General features: G+C 45.1%; 1 protein-coding gene across 1 annotated transcript in view; it reads left to right on the top strand.

Annotated features, from left to right (window-relative positions):
* Positions 1 to 22739: 22739 nt before the first annotated feature.
* The window catches only part of ATF7IP2 (activating transcription factor 7 interacting protein 2), a 61607-nt gene continuing 60614 nt past the window's right edge, over positions 22740 to 23732 (top strand). Inside the window, exon 1 of the mRNA XM_030301378.1 lies at positions 22740 to 22800. The gene's annotated coding sequence lies outside the window, so the exon portion shown is untranslated. The remainder of the gene's footprint in view (positions 22801 to 23732) is intronic.

Here is a 23732-nt window from a genome sequence, read left to right on the forward strand (position 1 = left end):
CCAATTTGGCCAAGGTGTACTCGGTAATACAAGGTAAGACAGAGAGCCCTGCCAACTTTTTAGAAAGATTAATGGAAGCCTTTAGGCAGTACACTCCCATGGACCCTGAGGCCCCTGAAAATCTGTCTTTTGTAAACCAGGCTGCCCCTGACATCAAAAAGAAACTCCAAAAATTAGAGGATTTAGAAGGAAAACAGATCCAGGATTTACTCCGCATTGCTCAGCGGGTATATAATAATCGGGACGCTCCAGAGGATAAGCAGAAAACTCGCCCCCCTAGGCACCCCCTAGACAAAGACCAATGCGCCTACTGTAAAGAAAAAGGACATTGGATTCGTGACTGTCCCAAAAAGAAGCAACTGCGCTCGGGGTCAGAGCCATGGCAAACCAAAGCGGCCCCCATCCTATTTACCCAGAACTCAGGAATTCCTGGGGTCTGCGGGATTCTGCCGGTTGTGGATCCCAGGTTTTGCTGAAATGGCCAAACCCCTTTACGCAGTTTCTAAAAACCAACCATCATTTCAATGGTCTGCGGAAGCTGAGCAGGCATTCCAACAGATAAAGAGAGCTCTCCTATCGGCCCCGGCTCTGGGACTGCCCGATATCTCTAAACCTTTCCACTTATATGTGGATGAGCATAAAGGCATAGCCAAGACAGTGCTAACCCAGCATCTAGGTCCGTGGCCCAGACCAGTGGCCTATCTCTCAAAGAAAAAAAAAAAAAAAACTGGACCCTGTAGCCGCAGGATGGCCCCCTTGTCTCCGGATAATAGCGGCTACAGCCCTAATGGTTAAAGACGCCTATAAGCTGTCCCTGGGTCAAGAGTTACATGTCACCACACTCCACGCCATCGAAGGAGTACTCAAGCAGCCCCCCGATAGGTGGATGAGCAATGTCGGATGGTCCACTATCAGGGACTCCTGTTAAATCCCTTGGCGGACCACATACACCCCTCCCCGAACTCTAAACCCAGCCTCGCTGCTACCCGACCCTGACCTGGACTCCCCGCTCCCTGACGGTGCCGACATCCTAGCGCAGATCCATGGAACAAGGAAAGACCTACAGGACCGGCCATTACCTGATGCTGAGGTCACCTGGTTTACTGACGGAAGCAGCTTCGTCCATCAAGGACAGAGGTATGCGGTATGCGGGGGCAGCAGTGACATCTGAGACTGAAGTGATATGGGCAGAGGCTCTGCCCACAGGGACTTCTTCCCAAAGGGCAGAACTAATTGCATTGACCCAAGCATTAAGAATGGGGCGGGACCGCAAAGTGACTGTATATACAGACAGCCGGTATGCCTTTGCCACGGCCCATATACATGGGGCAATATACCGTGAGAGGGGACTATTCACTGCTAAAGGCAAAGACATCAAAAATAAAGATAAAATTCTGGCCCTATTGGCCGCTATTTGGGCCCCTAAAAAACTGGCTATAGTACATTGCCCGGGTCACCAAAAAAAAAAAATAAAATAAAATAACTGATCCAATCTCTCGAGGAAATAACCTCGCTGACCAGACTGCACGCCAGGTAGCACAAAACCCCATTCAAGTACTCCCTACGCAGCTACCAGACCCAGGGCCCCGAGATTTACCCCCACAGCCTGAATACTCAGAAGATGATCTTATCTGGATGCGCAAGTTCCCCATGACCCAAGTTACAGACGGATGGTGGAGGGACTCCAGAGACCGCCTTATCCTTCCCGAAAAATTGGGCCACGCAATCCTGACAAAAATACTCCAGAACGCGCACCCACACGCCACAGCCCAAGGCCACTGAAAAAGAGGAACCATACCAGGAGCCCACTGGGAAGTGGACTTCACCGAGGTAAAGCCCGGCAAATACGGCTATAAATACTTAGTGTTCATAGACACTTTTTCAGGATGGACTGAAGCCTTTCCAACCAAGAAGGAAACGGCGCAGATAGTAGCCAAAAAGATCCTAGAAAAAATCCTGCCCAGGTATGGTTTTCCAGTCATGATAGGGTCAGATAATGGACCTGCATTCGTCTCTAAGGTAAGTCAGGGATTGGCTTCCGTACTTGGGGCAGATTAGAAATTACATTGTGCCTACCGGCCCCAAAGCTCAGGACAAGTAGAAAGAATAAATAGAACATTAAAAGAGACCCTTATTAAATTGACTATGGAGACTGGCGCTAATTGGGTAGAGTTACTCCCCTACGCTCTGTACAGGGTTGGCAACTGCCCATACAAGTTGGGCCTTACACCCTATAAAATCATGTTTGGCAGACCCACACCTAATCTTAAGTCAAACCTCATTCAATTAGACCAAGATAACAGCCTCTTGTCTTCTCTCAGGGCTCTACAGCGGGTTCATGAGGCCGTGTGGCCTAAACTAAAAGAACTGTATGAGGCAGAACTCCCACCCACTCCTCATCAGTATCATCCAGGAGACTGGGTCCTCGTCAAGCGACACTGGCAAGAGAACCTTGAACCCAGGTGAAAAGGACCCCACCAAATCATCCTGACGACTCCCACCGCCATCAAGGTAGATAACCTCCCCACCTGGATCCACCACACCCACGTGAAGCCTGTCGACCCATTGTCTGACCTCATGGGACACACTGATAAAAATACTACTTGGACTGTAGACCGGAGTAAGAAAAAACCCCTCAAACTAACCTTGCGCCGTGCCTCCCCCAAACATGTTCAAGATAGCAACCCTTGTCCTACTAGCCCTCAACCTTAAACTCCTAGAGGGAGGACTAAATGCCCCCGTTGACAAACAGAAATTGTATGAAGCTCTGTATGGGAGGCCCTGTGATTGCAGAGGTGGCATAGTTAAAACCCTTACCCTGCCACATGGTAAAAGACTAATAGCTGCCTCTATAGGAAGGGGTGGTCACTATCAGTGAAGATACACTCAAACCCAAGACTGTGGGACCACAATTGCTCACTTAACCCAGACCTATGACATCACAGGACCCCAAAAACAGCAGTGGTTATGTGTTGACAAACCTAAGCCCCTGCCCCCCACAGCAGAATGCCCTTGCTCTACTTTCCAGGAGTCGATGCATAGCTCTTGTTATGACTCCTATCAGCAATGTATAGGGCCAGACAACTCCACTACCTACTTTACAGCTATCCTACAGAGTAACAGGGCAGCAAAAGCTAGTGATAATAATATGCAACTTCAAGCCAGCTGCCGTGGCTCAGTTGGAGTCTGCTGGAACCCCCATGCCCATTCCTAGTCTAGATTTTGTAGCTGGCAGATCTAAACGAGCTGTGGCTGTTATCCCCCTCCTGGCAGGCCTAGGGATTACAGGCGCATTGGCTGCCGGGACAGCAGGATTAGGAGTCTCTATACACTCCTATCTTCAACTTTCTCAGCAGCTAATTAACGATGTCGAAGCCTTGTCAGGGACAATCCAGGATCTGCAGGATCAGCTAGATTCCCTAGCAGAAGTGGTGTTACAAAATAGAAGAGGGTTAGATCTGCTAACCGCAGAACAAGGCAGCATCTGCTTAGCCCTACAAGAAAAATGTTGCTTTTATGCCAATAAATCAGGAATAGTTCGGACCAAAATTAAATAGCTCCAAGAGGATCTCGCACACCGAACAAAATAATAAACTTTATCAGGGACAGACTAAACACCATTCAGGTTATGGTCCTTAGGCCACAGTATCAGCTCCTCGACATGGAAAGCGAGCTTAATTAGGTAACACTGTAGGACCCAAGATTGGGTCCTCAGGTACTTGAGAAAGGGGGAATGAAAGGCCTGAGAAAATTAAAACTTAAAAGCTTCAGTTACAGGAAACTGAAACCTAACCAAGCTTAACCAGCTTGTTCCGCTTCTGTACAATTGCTTGGCGCGCCCGTGTATTTCTGATCAATCATAGTTGCCTGGCACAACCGTATATTCTTGATCAACCATTGTTACTTGGCACATCCGTGTATTTCTGATCAATCATAGTTGCCTGGCACAACCGTATATTCTTGATCAACCATTGTTACTTGGCACATCCGTGTATTTCTGATCAATCATTATTGCTTGGCACATCCGTGTATTCCTGATTTTCCCATGACTTGTTTGTACCTGTTTATAAAAGGGGTGTAAAAACCTCTCTCAGGGCCTCTTGGCGTCACCGGCAATGGGGGCGCAGAGGTCCAGGTTCGAACCTGCAATAAATGACCCTTGCTGCTTAGCTTTGACTCTGGACTCTGGTGGTTCGTTTTTGGGGGTCTCTTAGACTCTGGGCGTTTCAGTTTCACAATGCTCGTAGCAAACAGCAAGCAAAACGGACTTCTCAGCAATTGTATTTCTTATCAAAGATCCATAATAAGCAGAAGAGAGAACTTAGCTTTAAACTAAGGCAGGGCTGTCATTTGGATTTAAAGCTGCTCTTTTCATCATGTCCTTTAATAAACTGGTAAACATAAGTACAGCAGTTTCCCCTTATCTGGAGGATATATGTTCCAAGACCCCCAGTGAATGCCTGGGGACAGTACCAAACCCTAAATATACTATGCTCTTTTTTTTCTATATGTACACACTTCTGATAAAGTTTAATTTATATAGCAGGCACAGTAAGAGATTAACAATAACTAATAATAAAATAGGACAATTATACCAATAACAGTAATAAAAGTTATGTGCATATGGTCTCTCTCTCAAAGTATCTTAATGTACTATCGTGGCCTTTCTTCTTGGGATGATGTGAAATGATAAAATGCCTGAGTGATGTAAATGACTGTAGACACTGTGATGCAGCCTTAGGTGACTACTGACCATCTATCTGATGACCTGTCAGAAGAAGGATCATCTGCTTCCCTATTGTGGTTGACCACAGGTCACTGAAACTGCAGAAAGCGAAACCTTAGCTGAGGGAATCTCTGAAAGTGTTTCCCTGAATTCTGCGATCTGTTCTGGCAAATGTCAGATCCCATGGGAGAGGAGGTCATGGGAACCTCCAATTTGCAGCCAAACCACATGGAAGTTGTGGGCAATGTGGGAAACCTACCACTTGCAAATGGCATCTTAAGTCAGGGGTAGTGTCATTAAGGATTCTCGAGAATCCTTAACCTGCGAGATCTGATTCTAACTCTAGGTAGACAGTGTCAGAATTGAGTTGAATTATAGGAATGTGGTGTTGCCGAATTCTTTGGTGTGGGGGGCAAAACCCCACTATTTAGTGACCAGAATGTTATAAGGGAAGCATTCTTCACTAAAATAAAGGAGAAGGACACAGGAGGAAGGAACACTGGAAGGTTTTCAGATACATAGGGGCTACCACCTTTGATGATTACATATCAGAGATGGTTGCCAAGCCCTTAAGGAAGGTATTCCTGGATGTACACATGGTAGAGAAAAGTTAAATGGAATGTACAAGGGGCACCTGGGTGGCTCAGTCAGTTAAGAGTCCGACTCTTGGGGCGCCTGGGTGGCACAGTCGGTTAAGCGTCCGACTTCAGCCAGGTCACGATCTCGCGGTCCGTGAGTTCGAGCCCCGCATCGGGCTCTGGGCTGATGGCTCAGAGCCTGGAGCCTGCTTCCGATTCTGTGTCTCCCTCTCTCTCTGACCCTCCCCCGTTCATGCTCTGTCTCTCTCTGTCCCAAAAATAAATAAACGTTGAAAAAAAAAAAAAATTAAAAAAAAAAAAAAAAAAAAGAGTCCGACTCTTAGTTTTGGCTCAGGTCATGATCTCGTGGTTTAGGAGTTCGAACCCCCACATTGGGCTCTAGGCTGACAATGCAGAGCCTGCTTGGGATTCTGTCTCCCTCTCTCTGTTCCTCTCCTGCTTGCTCTCTCTCTCTCTCTCAAAAATAAACGTTAAAAAAAAACATTAAAGTAATAAGTAAATAAATAAATGGAATATACATAACACATTGGCAATGTGTTATAACGTGAAATCTTCTAGAACATGCCAGTAAAACACCTCTTGCAATTTCTTCTCTCCCACTTCCCTCAACCCAATGAACAAGTACATAGAATATAGTGTCCACAGAGGTGGTTTAACAATCCCATTTGCAAAGATAAAATTTCCCATCAATTTTTAAAAACTGTTTATTGTGGTAAAATATACACAACATAAAATTTATCACTTAAACGTTTTTAATTCTCCAGCCCAGTGGCATAAGGTGAATTCACCTTCTTGCGCAACCACCACCATCATCTGTCTCCAGAATTTTCTTCATCCCAAACTGAAAAGCTATACCCATTAAACGATAAGTCCAATAGCACACCCCTCACACCCGATAACTACCATTCTACCTTCTTTCTCTATGAATGTGACTATACCAAGTACCTCATATAAGTGGGGTTGTATAACATTCCCATCGATTTTTAAAATCTACTTATACAATGTTATTCTACTACTTCTAATTGTAGATCAAGCACTTCTAAACATCCAGAAAGACTAGGTATTTCAATAAAGACTTAATTATTCACTATATTTACAAAGTACTGTAAAATAAAACGTATACACATGGCAAGGATTATGATTGAGGTATCTTCTAAATACGACCACTTGGGCCTTGACCATTCCTTCCTGACTTCCTTCTCTCTACCACAACCCAGTGGGCAAGCACAAGCTTAGAGGTGGCTGGACAAATTCATATCCAAAAGTCATTTATAGAAGACAGGCTTTCCTATGCTTTTCAACACAAACTGTACAGAATGTGCTGATTTTACTAACTCTACTCTGTCATACATTGGTAACCTCTTTACCATCCAGAGACTAGATGGCACAAAATTAGGACTCACTTGTCTACTGTATGCACTATATACACAGCAAACAAGATGCCTATAACACACAAAAATGGTTTTGTCTGAAACTATCCAAATGCGGACACATTAGCATATTACCTTTTGAATTTCCTTCCCTCCCTCCTCCAAACTATGAAACAAGTACAGACAGTAGCATAGTACTCACAGCGCTGGTTTAGCAATTCACCTTCTAAAAGATATGTCCTAAGAATTTTAGCACAAAGATATGTACAGAGTGGTATTTCACGACTTCTACTTTAAGCATATCTCATTGGACGTTTCAAAACATCTGGATAGACTAGCCGTTCCAAATAAGGACTATGCCCACTAGCGAGACAGCAGTGCTGAGTAAAATGCACACATAGGACACCCTTTATACTCTGAAAGTACCTTTTACATATGAACTTCTGGCCTAGAACCCTTCCTTCTTCTCTCCCTCCCCACCGACCCAGTATATGGAATGCGCTAGATGGATGGTTTGCACAAGCACACCCTGAATACCCCTGTTAATCGCTATCTTGAGAATGTATGCATCCTGTGCTCCATCTATATTCCCATCAAACAGAATATGTAGAAGAACGTGTCATTCAGCATTCAAGGTCAGGGGCTCTGGGGGTGGCCAACCCAGACCATTTCCTTTATAAGAAAGAATGTCCAGATGGCAGGCCTTGATCTCCCTGGATCGCTGGCCACGCAAGGAGGGAAAAAGCTACTTATAACTTGCTGGCCATGTTATGCCCAGAATTCGTGATCCCCAAATACCGCCAGGGAGCCGAGTCCGATGTAAAAGCAAAAGAGCCTTTATTCGAGCTAGCTCGAGCTCAGTCCCCTACCTGCACCAACACAGCGGTGAGATACCGGGGAGAGAGGGCGAGTTTCAAAAGGACAAAGGTTTTATTGGGGCCTAGGGGCAGTTGGTGAGGAAATGGCTGTGGCCTCAGCCGATTGGCTGGGGAAGGGTCCGAGTCCAGTTAGGCAGGTGAGTGGGAGGTTACTCAAGGGGAGGAGGTGTGGTCAAGGTGAAGGACACAGAACAAGATGGAGTCGGCCGGCATAGGCCCGCCCTTTCAGCCAGTGGCTAGACTGTAAAAGCTTGCTGCGTGTAGATCCCAGTAAGGGGGATTTTGTTTTGTCCAGTCTGCCACTCCTGGATTCCCTGTACATAAGTTCCCCCAATAAATCTGCGTCTCCATTGATATCACCAGGTCATTTCTGAGGTCTAGCTGAGCCATCACCCACCCTTGGCTTAGAGTCCACTGGAGTGTGGCTCCAAGTGGGCTATGTTAGGATGTCCTTGGAACCACAAGAGAGGGGACGGCCATCTTGCCAGCGCAACCCAACAAAAAGTTGCCAGAACGAATTGGAGGTCAACCAATCACTGAGCGACAGCACGACCTGCCGTGAAAAAGGCCCACCCGGACCTAAACCCGGCACCGCTTCAGCTTAAAAACCCCACCCCACTACACCTGGGGGCGACTTCCCTGACTCCTCTCTCTCTCTCCCTGAGTCACAGGGAGAGCCTCTGACTCCTATCTTTACCCTGCCTTACACCTGACCCTAACAGGCTATACTGCTCAAATCCTCAGAAGACATTCTTTCCTAGGAATTTTAACACAAAGCATACAAAATGTATTAGTCTAACGCCTATACCATAAACTGCCAACCTCCTTAACATCCACAAAGATGAGATGCTATGAGCTAGGACTCGATTGTCCATTATATGCACTACATACACAGCAACGCAGAATGCAGAAGGTAACGTATAAACCAAAGGGATAGTAGTTAATCTTGCCTCTGTGTAAATACACTTAGGCCTTTGCTGCTCCTCTCTCCCCCACCAAACAAGTGCACAAACACAATGAGTACTCAAGGAAGTGATTTGGCTGTTCCAAAAGAAACAAGCTGTATTTCTTATTGTTAACCTTAACTAAAAAAGCCAGGCAGTTATTTTAACCGGCAAAATGGGTTTTTTAGGAACAGAAAAGTGTAAGGGTTAAATTGTAGTGTAGGGCTAACCTATAGCTTGAGAGATACCAGCTTTGTGTTGATACTGTAGCTTGAGAAATAACAGCTTTGTTTTGACACTGAAGGTTAAAGAGATAACACCTTGCTTTACTCTTGTAAATTACACTTCATACTCTTGTAAATTAGGCTTCACCAATTAAGGGAACAAAAGTTCAATGAAAAGTGGCATCAGAGGCAGGGTCAAGGAGATCAACTGGTTGCGACTTAACGGCAGAAAGTCTAAAATAATCACCCCCATCCGGGAACTGTTTCCACCTCATCTGGGAACTATTTCTTTGTTCTGTTCCCAGGTGATGATAAGACGATGTGGTCGGCTATAAAAACTCTGTACCTGGGCTGTTCAGGGCCGCACTCTGATCAAAAGTGTTCGTCCCGATTGGTAGGACTTGCCTCTCCTTGCAGTAAACTTTACTGTAACTGTCACTGGTGTCCATAGCATTCTGTTTCAGGAGTCGTGTGGATGCAACAAAAAGAATTGCAACCCAGGACATGCAAGCTATAGCAAAACTATAGACCAGTCTGACAAAAGAAAAAAGAAAAAAAAAGAGAAGAAAAAAGGAGACGAACATCATCCTATGGAGAAGAAAAGGGAATGGGGAGGAGTTGTCCATCAGAGAGAACAGAGTTCCAGGTGATGACGGGTTCTCACTGGCTGGCTGGCAGGGGTATATTTCTTGCAGGATATGCAATTACATCCGGGGCCTCTAACTGACGGTTCTTTCCTGTTGGCACTTCTTCCGCCAGGGTCTGTGATTGACAGTTCTTCCTGTAATTGACCCGGAGTGGCACTGAAGCCGGCATCCATCTTGTTAGTTCAGGTGAAGGAATGAACAGTAGCAGGGATACTGTCTAACCAAGGAACTTGGAGGCTTAGCAACAGCAGTGCTTGCTGAGGGTGCAAAGGAACACGCGAGAATGCAACCCCACTAGCTTATGTACATACAAGTAGTTAATCAGCACTACCCTAACAATACGATCATCACATGGACCTAATGACCAAACAAACAAAGGTATTTTTCAGATTCCAAGCCTCCTGAGATGGAACAAAGCTCCCCGTGACCAGAGGAAGCAGCACCAGGAGTTGCTAAGTAACATCTGTTAACAGGACTTTACAGACCAATCAACATGGGCCTCAGGACATCTCTGCCCCGAACTATGCCTTGTAAAAATCCTCACTTACTGGGGTACCTGGGTGGCTCAGTCGGTTAAGCGTCTGACTTCAGCTCAGGTCATGATCTCACGGTTTGTGAGTCCAAGCCCCGCATCAGGCTCTCTGCTGAAGGCTCGGAACCTGGAGCCGGCTTCGGATTCTGTGTTTCCCCCTCTGCCCCTCCCTCCCTCGCACTCTGTCTCTGTCACTCGAAAATAAACATTAAAAAATAGAAAATTAAAAAATCCTCACTTACTAACCATCAGGGAGTTCAGGACTTCAGACACTACATCCCCATCCTTCTGGGTGCCCCACATCGATAAGCAGTCTTTCTTCATGGCCAAAGCTCAGTGTTAAGTTTTTGTTTTTGCTTTTGTTTTGGCTCCCTGTGCAGCCGGTGGAGGAACCTCCTTTTGTTCAGTTACAGCATGTGCTCCCTTTCTTGCCTCCTGACACCCTTTTAGCGAGGCCTCACTTTATTTTCATATTATAAATCTGAACAAAAAAATTTACAAAGTGAATTTTTATGTGACTATGATAGGGAAAGAGAAGGTTAAAGAGGTGGCGAGGGAAAGGTTAGGACTTGAGGGCCCCCCCACCCCCCATGCAGAAGAAGGAAAACACATTTTAAAACAATGCTGGGAGCATGTGACCAGGAGAAAAACTCCCTCAGGCGTAAAGTGTTTCTCTTAAGAATGTAACAAACCACCTACTCCCCCCCCCCCCCAGGTTCCCCTCAGGAATTTGACAAACAGACTAAAGTAAACCACAAAACTTACGTTGTTGGAGGGACAGTATGATCATGGTCCTCACAGTCCGAGCCCTCACACCACGGAATCAAGCCCATCAGGAATAAACTAGTCAGCACCTACAGTTATCAGGCCAACGAAAAACAACCTGGAAAGGAACAAAGGGGAAAGAGAGGGGAGGGAACTCGATGTCCTATAAAATGAGTTCCTCACCTACAGTCGGGGCTATTCACTTTGCAATGCCCTCTCTCTGCAAAGAAACCTTTTATACTATTCTTGCTTTTATTTAAATTTTTTTTAATATATATTTATTTTTGAGAGACAGAGAGCAAGCCGGGGAGGGGTAGAGAGAGAGGGAGAGAGAAATCTCAAGTAGGCTCCACACTGTCAGAGCAGAACCCTACGTGGGGCTCCAACTCCCGAACCACGAGATCACGACCTGAGCCCAAACCAGGACTCGGGACGCTTAACCGACTAAGCCACCCAGGCGCCCTGCTAATCTTGCTTTTTAATAAAATTCTTGCTGCCTGCTTACTTCCCTCCGAGTCTACCTCTTCATTCTTTGAAGCCACAGGAGACCACGAATCCCAGGTACTGAGGTAAAAGAATCCTGCAACACTACCACTGTTTTTATATCGCACTTCTGAAAATCTAGACAGAAAATATTTCAAAGTATTTAGCAGTGTCAACCCTAGGTCAGTGAGCAATCAAATGCACTGTACTAGAGCAATAGCTTTAATGTGACAATGTTTCCTGAATACACCTGCTCTGACATAGAAGCTTCTTCTCTTCCTCCTTGTGACCTTATCGCTCCACGACCTCTAAGCCAGGGTGCCAACGTGCACCTGTGTCACACCTGATGCTGCTTCTAGAGGTGGTCCAACAAGGACCAGATGTAGCAGATAGTTTCTTTCAAAAGGCTGGGGGGGGGGGTAGACATGGAGGGGGGACCTTTTTTGTATTTCATGCTTGAGCCAGCAGACGCACCCAAGGGTGGTGGCCCTCCCTACCCGCCTGGGGCCACACCTTATTCTGCCACCTGAGGGCCACCAACGGTTCCAACCCTCATCACCCCACGCTCTGTTCGCTTCCCTACAGAGGCCTCTGTGCGCGCTGTCGGGAAGGGGGTGGGGAGCCGCTTCGTCTGACTGGGACCAAGCCATCAGCCCGGGCTCGTGGGCCTCATCCAGGCGGCCAAGCTCGAGGCCCAGACCAGCCCTCTCAAGACTCTGCCCTGCGCTTCTGCTGTCGCCATTACGCTTGTGACACCACGAGCTCCACTCAAACAAACGGCGGCCCCACGGTCCAACCGGAGCGTCACGGCCTGTGGGGCTGGGCCAGCTGGGACCCCGGCCCTGGGGTGAGGGTCGGCCGCCGCCTGAGGCCTGGGCCAGGAAGTGGGCCGTGGGCCGCCATGGAAGGCCCAGGTCCCCAGGGACAGGCTGCACGTCCCACCGCGCCGTGCGCCCCAAATCGGCACCTCGGTCGTTTCTTTCTTAACTGCAGCAGAGCAAACACGATCTGCTGAAGTTGGTACCACCAGACGACCTTGTGTTTCCACCCCACATTTTGGAGTTACTCTGAATCCGCAGGATCTGAGTCCGTGTACTGGGAAAGGAAAAGGAAGTGAAACTGGCATCCACGTGGACACTGCAGATGAAGGAATGGACACTAGAGGTCTCACCGTCCCAGGGTTGGGCTGGACCTGCCAAGGAACACGTAGCCCTAGGTTCACCAGATAGGAAGGCTCGCTCATTCAAAGCAACACGCAGGAATGCAAGCCTACTAGCTGCGGCAGGTACAAGTAGTTAATCGGCACTACCCTGAAGATATAATCACCAAATGTACCAGGTGAAATTTCTCCCCTAAAGAACAAAGACATTTTTCAGATTCCAAGTCTCTTGTGATGGAACAGACCTCCTTGTGACCAGACAAAGTGGCACCAGAAGTTATTAGCATCTGCTAACAGGACTTCGGAGCCTCCGGGAGCGTCCACCTTCTCAGGAGACCCCCGCCCCAAATTATGCCCTTAAAATCTCTCACCTGCAACCACGGAGATGTTTGGGACTTTTGAGCATTAGCCGCCACTCTCCTGGGTGGCACCGTACCAATATATAGCCTACCTTTCTTCACTGCAAAAGCTCAGTCGTCAATTTTTATTGGTTTACTGAGTGACGTGGGAAGGTACTCTCATTTGGTTCAGTTATAGGAACACTACTTTGCAATTGCTAGCTTTTTCTAGATGTTTGGGCTACTTTCATTTTTTTTTCTGTTACTTGCAAAACATCCCAACTGATAAAAGTGTATTCCTTCTTCCTGGAACAACTTCCTTTTTAGAACAACTTCCCATCATTTGGCACTTACTGTCAAAATCTGATGTATAGATAGCATTTAACTGAACTTTTTTTTCACTCCTAGGTCTCCAATTGCTAGAACTAAGAGGAAAAGACTAAAAAGGTATTTATTATAGTAGAAAAAAGGAGAGGGCATTATCCTATGTCCTCCAGTTAGTAATTGGTTAAATTACATCAACATAATAGAATACAGTGCACTTGTTAAGAAGAATGAGCTAGCTCTACACTGACATGGAAAGAGCTTCAAGAGATATATCTTGATTGATAAACAGAATGGTAAGATGAGCCCATTCATGCAATAACCAAAACTCTAAATTTGTATACGTTTATGCATAGAGTTGTGCGCATGTGCGTGTGTGTAAATGGGAAAATGGAAAGTCGCGTTCTGAAGGTTAGAGTAGGGGTGTGGGTAAATTCAGTTGTGAACAGGGGATTTCAATTTTTATTGTGTAGAATGCTATATGGCTTGCATTTCATAAGGATGACATATGGGGGCGCCTGGGTGGCTCAGCTGGTTGAGCATTGGACTTCAGCTCAGGTCATGATCTCATGGTGTGTGCCTTCGAGCCCTGCATGGGTCTCTGCTGACAGCTCAGAGTCTGGAGCCTGCTTCAGATTCTGTCTCCCTCTCTCTGCCCCTCCCCCACTCACACTCTGTGTCTCTCAAAAACATTAAAAAGAAAAAAACAAAAAAAAGGATGCCTACAGACAGTGGCTGGGTACTTTTTAAAAATCAAAATCATGGGGCACCTGGGTGGCTCAGTCAGTTAAGCGTCCGACTTCAGCTCAGGTCACGATCTCGCGGTTCGTGAGTTCGAGCCCCGCGTCGGGCTCTGGGCTGATGGCTCAGAGCCTGGAGCCTGCTTCCGATGCTGTGTCTCCCTCTCTCTCTGCCCCTCCCCCGTTCATGCTCTGTCTCTCTCTGTCTCAAAAATAAATAAACGTTAAAAAAAAATTAAAAAAAAAAGATTATAAAAAAAAATCAAAATCATTTAATGGACTTGTGGGGGTTTTAACATAGGCCTACAACTTCTAGAACATTCTTCCATGGATGAGGTAAAATTTCATTTCCCTCCTCATGAATATCAGATGTTCCAGGTTAACTTGTACTTTCCTATGTATACCTGGACTCAGCTATTTCTCCAAGCTCTGGTTTCTTGCAGTGAGAAATAATATGTAGAATGAACACTGGGAAAGTCTGTTGCCCTTATATTGGTCACAGTTCCTTGGCTTTTCTGTGAGGAAAGTTAGAAATACATTATTTCTTCTGTTTGCAAAAGAAAACAGATTACAAATTCACAGTGTACAAAACAGTTATTTGCATGAAGGTGCTTTCGTGATGTAGACGAACAGGCAGTTCCTTATTCTTTTTTCAATGATATTTTTAAAGTTTAGTTGCTAAGGACACACCATCAAATAATTTTTTCTTGTGGTAATGAATCTTCTATTTTAGTTGGAAAGACAGAAACAATTATCCTCTCTTTTTCTAATATAGTTACTTGTCTCTGAATCATTCAAATTAAATTGAGCTGTTGCATAACCAAAATTAGTATCTTTTTTTGGTCTAGCTAAATATTTTTAAAATAATATTTTTGAGACAGAAAAGTAAAAAGAACAAAAGTATTCTATAATCCTGGCACTCAGAGAATTACTATTAATATTTTTAATAAAAATTACGCATATACATGATAAGCAGTACTTGTCAGAGTATTAACTACTTACAGATTAGAAGACTCAACCCTGTTAAAATGTCAATTCTCCCATATTTGTCTACGTATTCAATCAAAATTAAAATCACTACAGTTTTTTTTTACATAATGTAATAAGTGGATTCTATAATTTTCATGGAAATGAGAAGGACCCAGAATAGGCAAACAATTTTGAAAAAGAAAAACAAAGCTGGAGGATTTATACCCTCAAATTCAAGGCCTATTATAAAGCCATAGTAATCAAAACCATGGGATGTTGGCACGAGGATAAATATATAAATCCACAGAAACACATAGGGAGTCCAGAATTATATCCATATATATATGGTCAATTGCTTTTTTTTTAAGTTTATTTATTTATTTTGAGAAAGACCACATGCAAGCAGGGGAGGGGCAGAGAGAGAGAGAACCCCAAGCAGGCTCCACGCTGTCAGCACAGAACCCAATGCAGGGCTCAGTCTCATGAACCACCAGATCACGACCTGACCCGAGATCAAGAGTCAGATGCTTAACTGACTTAACTGACTTTTTTTTTTTTATGTTTATTTTTGAGAGCACGAGAGAGCGTGAGTGGGGGAAGGGCAAAAAGAGAGAAGGGGACAGAGGATCTGAAGCAGGCTCCATGGTGGCAGCAAAGAGCCCGATGCAGGCCTCGAACTCACTGAACCACAAGATCATGACCAGAGCCAAAGTCAGAGGCTTAACCGACTGAGCCACCCAGCCGCTCCTGAATGTTTTTTGGTAAAGTTGCCAGAGTAATTCAAGGAGGGAAAGAAGTTTTTTCAATAAATGTTACTGAAACAAGAAAAAATAGTATGAACAAAAAAATGAACCTTGATCCTAACTTCACACCATCTACAAAAATTAACTGAAAACTGATCTAGATCTAAGTATAAAAGCTATAGCTATAAAATATCTAAAAGAAAACACAGGACTGAATCTTTGAAACCTTGATTGCCAGGTTCAGCAAACTATAGACGACATCCTAAATCTGACCCACTACCCATTTTTTGTAGGTAAAGTGTTTTTTCTTTAAATATGAAATTTATTGTCAAATTGGTTTCCATACAACACCCAGTGCTCATTCCAACAGATGCCCTCCTCAATACCCATCACCCACCCTCCCATTCCTCCCACCCCCCATCAACCCTCAGTTTGTTCTGTTTTTAAGAGTCTCTTATGTTTTGGCTCCCTCCCTCTCTAACCTGTTGTGTTTTTTTTTCTTCCCCTCCCCCATGGTCTTCTGTTAAGTTTCTCAGGATCCACATAAGAGTGAAAACATATGGTATCTGTCTTTCTCTGTATGACTTATTTCACTTAGCATCACACTCTCCAGTTCCATCCACATTGCTACAAAAGGCCGTATTTCATTCTTTCTCATTGCCACGTAGTATTCCATTGTGTATATAAACCACAATTTCTTTATCCATTCATCACTTGATGGACAGTAAAGTTTAACTGGGACACAACCATGCTCATTCAATTATGTACTGCCTATAGCTGCTTTCACACCACAATAGCTGACTTGAGCAGTTCTAACAGAGACCATATGGCCCACAAAGCCTAAAATATTTACTTTCTGGCCCTTAGAAAAAACTTCTGCAGACGCCTGAAGTCAAGCATATATTTATATGACCTATAGCAGTTCCACTCCCAGGTAGGAAAAAAAACCAAAAAACAAAAAGCCATACTTCCTGAATGACTTGTACACAAATGTTCAGAGCAACTGTATTTATAATAAACAAAACTAGAAACAACCCGAATGCCCATCAGCAGGTAAATGGATAAACAAAATGGAGTTCATCCATAAAATAAAATGTTATTCCCTATTAAAACAGAAAAAAAACCACACAGCAACATGGATGAATCTCAAAAACATTATGCTAAACAAAAAACATAAAAGAGGATATACTGTACAATTCCATTTGTATTAAATTATAGAAGAGGTGCAACTAATCTATTTTGATCAAAAGCAAATGAGGAGTTTCTTGGAACTGGGGTTCAGAGTTTGGGGATGACTGCAACGGGTACAAGGGAATTTGGGGGAAGGAGGTGATCTTGGCTGAGGTGGTGGTTACATTTCTCAGAACTCATTGTAACTTGAAATGTGTGTATTTTATGTAATTTTTTTTTAAATGTTGATTTACTTATTTTGAGAGAGAGAGAGGTCGGGGAGAGGCAGAGAGAGCAGGAGAGAGAGAAAATCCCAAGCTGGCTCTAGGCTCAGCATGGAGCCCAATGTGGGGCTTGATCTCAAGCCTGCAAGAACATGACCTGAGCTGAAATCAAGAGTCACATGCTCAACCAACGGAGCCACCCAGGCACCCTCTTAAAGTTGATTTTAAAAGTAAAAAAAAAAAAAAAAAAAAAAATGAATGAATCAAATTTGAACTCATACAATAGAAACAAATAGTAAAGCAAAGTCTCACTGAAGTACAACACTTGTAATAATCTATGCAGAAACGGACCTCAGGTCTAAAGCCTATTTCTGATATAAGCACCTCGGAGATTAACCTTTGATCCCTTCAAGTAAATGGTCAGGAATGTGCTGAGTTGGTTTGTGCTAGTGACCAACTGACAAGCATAAAATAACATAAGTGTTTGGAGTTGTTTGAAGATCAACGACTTAGGAGAAGCAAATGGTAAATAGGCAGATATATAAGTATGTCTTCCTTCTAGGGAGGGCCATAAGGAGAGGAGAAAAGAAAAGCCTTAAAGAATCCCCGTTCTAGTTGGGCCTGATCATCAACAGCCACACTACCACTGAGGAAGCCCAGGGAACCAACACTTGGTTACCTTTGCCTGTTTGCATAGTTATCACCCTGTAAATGTTTCCATAAACTTTGTCATCAAAGACACCTTACATTCTGTAGCACTATCTATGGACATCTTTTAATCACATGACTACCCTCAACTGTGATACCCATGTGTCCTGAATCCCAAAAACAAGACCTTTGACAATAATGGAATAATTTCAGAATTGGCAGGCTCAGTGCATCCTAAACATATATTTTGGTATATAGTGTTTTCATTTTTACTCAAAGCATATTCTGATTTCTCTTGTGATTTCTTCTTCAACCTATTGGTCGTTTAAGAACATGTTGGTTAAGTTCCACACGTGTTTTCTGGTTTTCCTTCTGTTTCTGATTTCTAGTTTTATTTCATTGTGTCCCGAGGAGATACGTTGTGTGATTTCAATCTTTTTAAACGTTCGTGAGTTTTGTATTGTGGCCTAACATCTGCTCTATCATGGAGAACTGTTCCATGTGCACTTGGGAATGTTTATTTTGCTGTTTTAGTACGGGATATCCTTCAGTGGTCTCTTAGATCTGGTTGGTTTATATTGTTGTTCAAGTCCTCTATTTCCTTACTGATATTCTTTCCATTGTTCTATTCACTGTTAAAAGTGGGGTATTAAACACTCCGAGGATTGTTGTAGAATTATCTATTTCTCCCTCAGTACTGGTCATTTTTGCTTCATGTATTTTTTCGCTCTGTTGTGAGGTGTGAATATGTTTATGACTATTGTATTTCTTGATACATTGACCTTTTATCAATATATAATGTCCTTCTATGTCTCTTGCAATAGTTTTGGACTATAAATCTATTTTGTCTGAAATTATTACAGCCACCTCACTTCTCTTTAGGTTACTGTTTGCATGCAATATCTATGTTTATCTATTTTCAACCTACTTGCCTTTAGATCTCAGCTGAGTTGTGTACAGAAGGCATATAGTGGGACCATGGTTCTTGATGTTGTTTTTTAATCTATTTTGTCAATCTAACACTACTTTTGAAGAAAGTTGAATACATTTACACTTAAAATAGTTACTGATAAGGAAAATCTTAATGCTCTCAATTTGCTCCTTTTTTTCTTGTTATTATTCAATTTTTCCATTACATCCTTCTTTGGTGTTTACATGACTTTTTTTTTTTTTTTATGGTGTACCATTTTTATTCCATTCTCATTTCTTTTGCTGTGAAAATTTTAAAAGTTCTTTTCTTACTGGTTACCCTTAGACTCTTCAACCTATTACAACCTATTTTGTATTTATACCACCTTAACTTCAATAGCATACAGAAACTTTGCTCTTACAATTAGACTCTTCAACCTATTACAACCTATTTTGTATTTATACCACCTTAACTTCAATAGCATACAGAAACTTTGCTCTTATACAGCTCCTTCCCTCCCCCTGTATGTATACACAAATTTCATTTTTACACATTGACTTTAAAGTCAACTGATTTGTAGCTGTCATTAAATTTACAAAATATATTCACAGCAACATCTAGAATAGTATTTGACCAAACAACTGGGCACAGAGCCTTGCCAAGTTGACATATAAAATATAACCATCATGATAATCATAGTAAAAATAACATATATTCAAGATAATAATAAATTGCTTAACTTCAGAGTTATTTTTCACAGTTGACAGTGCTGAGTGCTATATATAATCCTGACTTCTTATGTTGTAAAGTACTTTGTGGCTGCTAAAACTCCCCAATACATAAAGTAGTGACAATGTGTATGGGTTTTTTTTTTAAGATTTTTTAAAAGTAATCTCTACACCCAACATAGGACTTGAACCCACAGTCCTGAAATCAAAGAGTTGCAGTTTCTCAGGGTGGCTGCGTGGCTCAGTCAGTTGAGTGTCCAACTCTTGATTTCAGCTCAGGTCATGATCTCATGGTTTACGAGTTCAAGCCCAGAGTCAGGCTCCATGTTGACAGGGCTGAGCAGACTTGGGGTCTCTCTCTCTCCCTCTCCCCTCTCTAAATAAATTAATTAATTTAAAAAACGGTTGCAGCCTGTTCTATGATGGAACCAGCCAGACACCCCAGGGTGTACGTTTCTTTGTTTTTAATGTTTATTTTCATTTATTGTGAGACAGAGCAAGCCAGGGAGGGGCAGAGAGAGAAGGAGACAGAGAATCCCTAGGAGGCTCTGCGCTCAGCATGGAGCGCAACCCTGAGATCAATCTCACAACTATGAGATCATGACCTGAGCCAAAGTGAAGAGTCAGGCACTCAACCAACTGAACCACCCAGGTGCCCCCCAATGTTTTCAAGGTAGGAATGTGGATGAGAGGAAAAAGGCAGAATAAATTGGCTTTTTGGTAGTGCCCATTTGGTGACCACATAAAGAGCCCTTTGGAAAAAATAATAATAAACATTTATTGAGCACTCGCTGTGTGTTAAATGCTCTATTAAGCACTTTAAATGGATTTTTAATCCATGTAATTTAATCCATGCAATAATTCTAAAAGTTTACTTTCTTTTTCTTAGAGGTTACTTTTTTGGGGGGGGGGGGTAGAGAAAAAGAGGTTTCCTTTTTTTTTTTTTTTTTTTGTAAAGAGAAAGAGAGAGAATGCAAGTAGGGGAGAAGGGCAGAGGGAGAAAGAGAAAATCCCAAGCAAGTTCCATTCCATGCTCAGCACGGAGCCCAACATGGGGGTGGATCCCATGACACTGTGATCATGACCTAAACCAAAATCAAGAGTCAGATGCTCAACCAACTGAGCCACCCAGGCAACCCTAAGACATCATTTTGTACTATGTTTCTTGTATTACAGGTAATTTCATTTCACAGATGAGGAAACTGAGTCATGGAGCAGTCTACTGATTAGCGTACAATCATGAAAATAGAAAGCACTCCAGATGTTTCAAGCATAACGGTATTTGGTACAGAGAATAGGTACTTTAAAAGACTTTGGACAGGCTAGAGGAGTTACTGTCACGTTAGTTTTCATTTGTGTCACTGCTTCTGTGATCCAGAGCGTAGGGAAGTTGCTGCTGCTGGAAAAGTTCAGAAAAACCACTGTTGATTGTCCCAGCTGCCTTATGTCACTGCAGGGACTGGCTGTGAAGAGAGCCAAAGCCAAAGTGAAAAAACACAGAATGATAATTTGTGTTTCTTCTACTTTCCAAATCTCAGGATGTGCATCCACTGGGCAAAATGTAAATGAATCCAGAACGCTGGCCACAGGTTATCTAGGAAATGTAGCTCCCAGGATTCCAGCCCTGCCTTTGAGATTGCTGCGAGGGGTATGAGAATGCTAGTACTTATTTTCTGTTGTTGCCATAACCAATTACTACAAACTTAGGGGCTTAAAACAACACTCACTTATTGTGTCATAGTTTTAGAAGTCAGAAGTTCAGTGGGCTCACCAGTAGAGCATGCACCTCTTGAGGTCATGAATTCAAGCCCCATGTTGGGCATAGAGCTTACTTTAAAAAAAAAATGGGGGGCGCCTGGGTGGCTCAGTCAGTTAAACGTCCGGCTTCGGCTCAGGTCATGATCTCCCGGTCCGTGAGTTTGAGCCCTGCATCAGGCTCTGTGCTGACAGTTCAGAGCCTGGAGCCTGTTTCAGATTCTGTGGTCTCTCTCTCTGACTCTCCCCTGTTCAAGCTCTGTCTCTCTCTGTCTCAAAAATAAATAAACGTTAAAAAAAATTTTTTTTTAAATGGCACACGATATACTATTTCCCTAAGTGGACATGATATTTCTTTTGTTTTTTTTTTTTTTTTTGGTAAATGTTTTTAATGTTTTATTTATATCTGAAGGAGAGAGATACAGAGCATAAGTGGGGAGGGGAGAGAGAGGGAGACACAGAATCCCAAGAAGGCTCCAGGCTCTGAGCTGTCAGCCCAGAGCCAGAGATGCAAGATCACGATGGGAGCTGAAGTCGGACGCTCAACCCACTGAGCCACCCAGATGCCCCATGGACATGATATTTCTAAAGGCTACTTATTCGCTGTTGACTGAATTAGGTCCATATTCCTTATCTGGCTCCAATTCACTTGCCTCCTACACCCTCTCTTTCTCTCAGCAACCCTATGTACACCCTTCAATCATGTGAAAAATTGTTTTCCAAAACATGGGGCGCTTGGGTGCCTCAGTCAGTTGAGCGTCCAACTTTGGCTCAGGTCATGATCTCACCTTTTGTAAGTTAAGCCCCACATCAGGCTCTGTCGGGGTAGCCTCTCTGTCTCCCTCTCTCTGCCACTCCCCACCCCCATTCTCGATCTCTCTCAAAAAATTATTTTCCAAAACAAAACATAAAAACTTGTGCAAAGATCGGTGTTATTTTACATTTTTGCCAGTTTCCTTAATGTCTGACTTAAGACAGTTGGATTCTTGTATCTGTTTCTGCATTTAACCTGTTGCAACATAACACGACACTTTCCTAGAAGTTTCTGGAAAACCGAAACGTCTGAGACCAACAGAAATGTCAATACTATTTTTATAATAGAATAGACACCCACCCCCTGGACCAGATTTTTGGGAACCCACTGGATCAAAGTGTATCATTCCGTTCATGACCCAGGCTTCCAAAACTTCCGTCCTTGCCTCATTTTCCCCGTAGCCAGTAGCTACTACACGGCAAGCAGTTGTCCCCTCGGCGATGAGAGACGCGTCATAGAAAAACTGACGGTTACACTCCCTGAGCCGAGCACAAAGAGGACACTCAGAACTGACGAACACACAACAGTCACAAACAGAGCCATCATCTGCCTGGAGAAATCTAACGCAGCCCAGGGTGACAGGGTGCCGGGATAATTCAGGACACTCAAGAAAACACAAGTGGGCCATGTCCTCTCGCCTGGGTGGCAAAATTTAAGGAGTCCAAAAACTCCTAAATCCAAAGAAATGAAGCTTTAAAGGCAACATTTTGAAGATTCCAATCGGTGTTTATGAGGAGTTTCGCGAGTCACGTCTCTCGGAAAACTACCGCGTCGCGCGAATCACTCAGAACGACCGCCCGCTCGCACGCAGGGCGCCGCCACCGGACCGGCGAGCACCACGGCCCGACGCGAACCAGCGCTCCGGCCCAGAGGCACCCCGCCGCCGACTTCCACTTCCCTGCCACCGCCCCCTCTCGCCCCGCCCACTCCACCCGGGCGCCCCTGATTGGCCGGGCCACGGCACGCTCGCGCTGCCATTGGCCCGGAGTCCGGCGGGGGCGGGCGCGGGCAGACTTACCCCCGAGGTCCGCGCGGGAGAGTTATTGTGCGCGGCGGTTACTGTTCCTTGAGCTCCCGTTGAGGAAAGCGGCCGGTGGGGAGCGGCCGGAGGTACGTGGGGACCGGGCGGGAGCCCCGCGCGAGCGGCGGTTGGCCGGGTCGGCGGTTGCGCGGCGCCGCGCGCCTCTCTGAGGGTCGGCGCAGGAGCCCGAGGACGCCTCGCGAGCAGGGCGGCAACGGCGGCGGGGCCGGGCGAGAGGCCCCCGCGGAGTGGCCGGGGCTCCGACGGGGTCGGGAGGACGCCCGCAACGGGCGAGAGCACGCGTCCGCGGCGCTTCCCCGGCGGGCGGCGCGGGAGGCGACAGCGGTGTGCGCTTGGCGGCTGAGGCGCCCCGCGTGGGTGGGAGTGGCGGCCGCGGAGGGGCACCGCGTCGTCCGCGGGGTTTTATCCTTCCGAGTAAGTACGGGGTCGAGGCCCGGCCGGACTACTTTAGCGGCCGCGGGGGAAGGCGTTCCCCGGCGCTCGGCCTGGCGCCGGCGCGGCTCCCCAGGCGGCGGGGAGACTGCCGTCGAGACGTGGCGTTGGGAAGTGAGCCCGGGGCCGGAGGGAGCCCCTGCGAGCCCGGGGCCTGGCGCGCACACGTGTTTTGGACACCAGTTGAGCTTGGCGGCGCTAGGGATCCTGCAGCCGAGCCTTCGCGGAGATGGGTCTCCCTCCCACGCAGGCGCTCTGGCTTTTAGGAGCGCTTACAAATGTATACGTACATATTTTCGTATCAGAGACCGTTTTCTTCTTCGTGCCGCCGCCTGACCTGCTCTCTCTCCCCCATTTTGGCCAAGTCCAAGGATGTGCACGGTAGAGAGAGGAGGCGGTTAGTTTGCCTTGTCTCTCGGACCCCAGCCTGGCTGTACTTGGAAAACTTGACTTCGCCGACTTGTGCGCGTGACTGTTGAAGACGACGCTTCTGACGTTAGGAGCCGGCACCTGTTGTTGGCTCTGGGACAAGCTAGTCTGCGCTGCCCTGAAGACTTCTGTGTGGCCA

This window comes from Lynx canadensis, chromosome E3 (assembly GCF_007474595.2).
Source record: "Lynx canadensis isolate LIC74 chromosome E3, mLynCan4.pri.v2, whole genome shotgun sequence".
Taxonomy (NCBI): domain Eukaryota; kingdom Metazoa; phylum Chordata; class Mammalia; order Carnivora; family Felidae; genus Lynx; species Lynx canadensis.